Here is a 4283-nt window from a genome sequence, read left to right as displayed (position 1 = left end):
GCAGCACAGTATGACAGGAAAATTGAGGGTGGAAGGACTCTGAAGGTCTCTCATTCAACCTTCTGCTCCAAGCAGGGTCAGACCAGGCTGCACAGGGATTTTTTTCCAAGATCCGTCAGGTCCTGAAGGCCTCCAAGGACAGAGGCTGCACAGCCTCTCTGGGCAACTCGCAGCTAGGTTTGACCTTCCCCGTGGTGAAATTTCCCCCCCTGTACCCAGTCCAAAGTTGTTCTGGTTCATGTCTGTTGCCTTTGTCCTCCTGCTGGGGACAATTGCGGAGAGCCTGGGTCTGCCTTCTTGGTGAGCTCCTTGTAGGTGGCTGTGGAGATCCCCCTTGATGCTTTCTCATCCCCAGGCTGAACAAACCTCATTCCCTCAGCCTCTTCACACAGTGGAACACATTCCAGCCCATGGACCACCTCAGTGGCCTCCTCTGGATTCACTCTGCTCTGCTGAAAGACCTAGACCCAGATAAGATATCAAGCTGGAGTCAATGAGTGTGAGTGGAAGGGTGTTTGAACTCTCTTAAGCACCTTCAGCCCTGTGGTCTGGGTCTCCAGGAATGTCCTCTCACATGTGTGCAGGTGTGAGGTGGCCACAGAGCACCATGTGGGAGATCCTGAGGACAACTGATGAAAATCCTGGTAGGAGAGAGCTAAAAGCACCATCCCGGAGGCTGGATGGACAGAGCAGCAACCAAAGGTATCAATGCCACTTCCAGAGGAGGTGGCAGCTTTCTTAGAGCTGCTCCTGAGGGGCAGCGCAGGGGCAGCTCCGATCTCTGCTCCTGGGACAGGGACAGCACCCAGGGAGCGGCTGGAGCTGGGCCAGGGCAGGCTCAGGCTGGAGAGCAGGGAAAGGTTCTTCCCCCAGAGGCTGCTGGGCACTGCCCAGGCTCCCCAGGGAATGGGCACGGCCCCGAGGCTGCCAGAGCTCCAGGAGCGTTTGGGCAGCGCTGCCAGGGATGCCCAGGGCGGGGTTTGGGGTGTCTGTGCAGGGCCTGGGGCTGGACTGGATGATCCCTGTGGGTCCCTTCCAGCTCAGGATATTCTGTGATTCTCTGACAGTCCAGGGAGAGCATTTGTCCTCTTTGGGACACCACCAAAACCACAGCACCTGCCACCCCCCCGAAAAAGCTCCCTGGGGAAGTGGGAGGAGGCAACACCATCCAGGGTGGAGATGCTCAGTGTGGAGAAATCAGCTTGGCTGCAGCTGCTCCGTGGCAGAGAAAGTGCGGCACCACCCTCCCCTCCCCTCACCTCCCCTCCCCTCCCCGGGCGCGGGGCCAGCGCGTCCCGGCACGAACAGGCAGCTCCTGCGCACAGGGCTGGGGGGGTTTGCTGGGGGACACTGCTGAAAGCACTTGAAGAGCTTCCCAACCCTGTCGTGCCTCCTTAGAGGTGTCTGCCAGAGTGGATGTGCATTCCACCCAGGGGAACGTGTCCACTGTGGTGGTCGGGGCATCGAACTCCTGTAGAAGTGCTTTGGGCAGTGTTTGCTCCATGATCCTGCAGGTACTCCCAGGACACCGCTTGCACCAGCTGAAAGGGATGATCCAGGGGGTCAATGAACAACCTCTGACATCAATTTAGAGCTAATTTAGAGCTAATGCTGCGAGTTCAGCAGAGGCTGTGGGGGGGCCGAGCTGGCCCCCCTCTCCCCACTGTGCCACACCCATCGCTGTTACGGGAGCTGCAGTGACAGTGTCCCCCTGAACCAGCACAGACTGGGGTCCTGTAACTCTGAGCAACCCCTGGGGGTCTGACAGCAGCTGTGCTGCGGGCGGGGGCTGGGGGGCTGTGCAGAGCTCCGCAGGCTGGAACACAGCGCGGTACCGTTACCATCCCTGGCTGGGGGCTCGGATGCCGCCTGCAGCAGCTCCAACCCGTTGGTGTCTTCCTCTCCGGTGTCCTCTCCACCTGCCAAAGGCCTGCAGAGATTCCCACTGCTCTCCTTCAGAACCCTGGGTGTCTCTGTGCTGCCTGTAACTCTCACATGGTGAAGGAGATGATCTGCAGGACCCAGTTCCCAGTGCTCCCCGTTTGGACCCATCAACTGGTTCTGGCCACGTGCTGGGATCTCCTGGGAGTGGGGCAGCTGCTGCTGTGTAGGAACATCACGTAGGTGTGAAATGGATTGCAAGGGGAGGGGACAGTGACTGTGATGTGGGGTTCCTCCCCAGCTGTGCCAGTAACCCTAAACAAGGCTGCACTGGCACTGTCAGATCTGTCCTACTGCGAGAAATAAGGAAATGGGTGGGGTTTTGCTTTGCTTTTTGTGAGAGAAACGTGGCAGTTCTCAGGTTGTGCCAGAGGAAGTTCAGGCTGGATATTAGGAAAAATTTCTCTGCTGAAAGAGTGGTCAGGAGTTGGCACAGGATGACCAGGGTAGAGTACTGACCCTGGAAGAGTTCAAAAACCAGCAGATGTGGCACTTTGTTACATGGTTCAGTGGGCATGGTGGGATTTGGTTGAAGGATGGGCTTGATGGTCTTGGAGGTCTTTTCCAACCTGTGGATTCTGTGGTTCTCCCCTGACTGACCGCTTGGCTTGTGCCACCAGCTGGGAGCTGCCCATGCCTGAGCTCATGACGGTTTCCTCTGAGTGAGGACACAGTTCACGGCAACCCTGCTCACAGAGAGGGGTCTTCCTGGGGATTCACATCCTGAAGTCGTCTGACACAAATGAGGGAGCACGTGAGTGTTGAGGTGGAGGCACAGGAGGTGGAGGAGTGATTCAGCCCATTTGCTGTCACGAGGAGGAGTGGGGATGGTGCCCTGCTTGGTCCAGGGCAAGATCATCTGCCAAGCAGGGGCTCAGTGCTGCTGGCCCGGGTGCTGCTACAGCTGCTGGAGAGGGCAGGAGAGGCTGAGGGGGAGGCTCAGTGCCAGGGCAGGTGTTCTGGCAGGTGTTCCCTGCCAGCTTCCCATCTCAACTGCTGAATCAGTTTGTCCACAGCAGTCCAGTTCCTCCCTCTTTATCCCGGGGCAGCGGTGCTGCAGTATTTAAATCCAGATTTACCTGGTACAGAACAGTTCATCCCACACTCACTGGTGCTTAGAGTTCATGGAATCACAGAATCCCAGACTGGTTTGGGTTGGAAGGGACCTCCACCCCCTGCCATGGGCAGGGACACCTTCCACTGTCCCAGATTTCTCCAAGCCCCATCCAACCTGGCCTTGGACACTTCCAGGGATGGGGCAGCCACAGCTTCTCTGGGCACCCTGTGTCAGCACCTCACCACTCTCACAATTAAGAATTTCTTTCCAATATCCCATCTAAACCTACTCTCTGTACGTCGGAAGCCATTCCCCTTTGTTCTGTCCCTCCAGGATGATCATGACCACCTCAGCAGGGCAGTGACTCCATCACCCTTCCAAACCAGGAAGGGTTTTCCCATGGCTGCACGACTGGAAAGAGCACCAGACAGGGCAGGACATGGTGCCCATGGCACCCACTTTCCCTGGCCCTTGGCTGGAGCCCATAACCCCAGAAATACCTGGCTGCCATCCCTCTGTGTGGGAGAAGGGCGGGTGGAGAGAGGAACACGGGCTCAAATCCAACAAGAAGGATTCCATCCGAGTCTGGCTGGAGGCGGCGCTTCCCAAAGGTTGGGTCAGGAAGCGTGGGGTCCACCTGACCCTTCCCTGGCCTATGAGATGCTCAACCCACCCTTGGTCCTGGGGTACCTGTCTGTGTATCTCGATGCTGGGAACCCACCAGGGCTCGAGAGGGGATTGCATGGGGTCAGCATGGGCTGGAGCATGTGTGCAGTGAGGAGGAGCTCCGGGGGTCCTGCACGAGGGGCTCCCCTGTCACCCCTCTGCTCCAGCAGAGCCCACCTTACCATGGCCCCTTGCACTCTCCTGCAAACTACGCCAGGCTTGGGGGAAACTGAGGCAGGCAGGAAAGGAGGGGCTGGGGATGGCAGAAGGTTGCAAATCCTGCAGGCTGGAAGCAAAAGGCAAGCAGCAGGAACTGACCCGGCCATCCCCGCCCCACAAGGCTGTCAGGGAGCAGGTGGCCACATGCACCGGGTCCCTCTGGGCAGGGTGGGACCTCCCACCCCGGACCCGAGGGCTGAGGCCGGGCTGTTTGTTTGGAAAGCTGTGGAAAGGAGCTGGTGGTGAGCAGGGCTGCGGGTTTTGAGCCACGTGTCGGTCGGGGCGGGGGCCAGGCTCGCTCCGGGCTGGCCTTTCGGGATGTCTCGGGAGCGGTGCCTTGTGCACGGCTGAGCAACTGGAGCAGAGGATGCTGCCGGGCAGCAGGCAGGAGCGCAGCTCC

Source organism: Corvus brachyrhynchos, unplaced genomic scaffold (genome assembly GCF_000691975.1).
Source record: "Corvus brachyrhynchos isolate BGI_N302 unplaced genomic scaffold, ASM69197v1 scaffold454, whole genome shotgun sequence".
Classification (NCBI taxonomy): domain Eukaryota; kingdom Metazoa; phylum Chordata; class Aves; order Passeriformes; family Corvidae; genus Corvus; species Corvus brachyrhynchos.
This window is presented reverse-complemented; position numbering follows the sequence as displayed.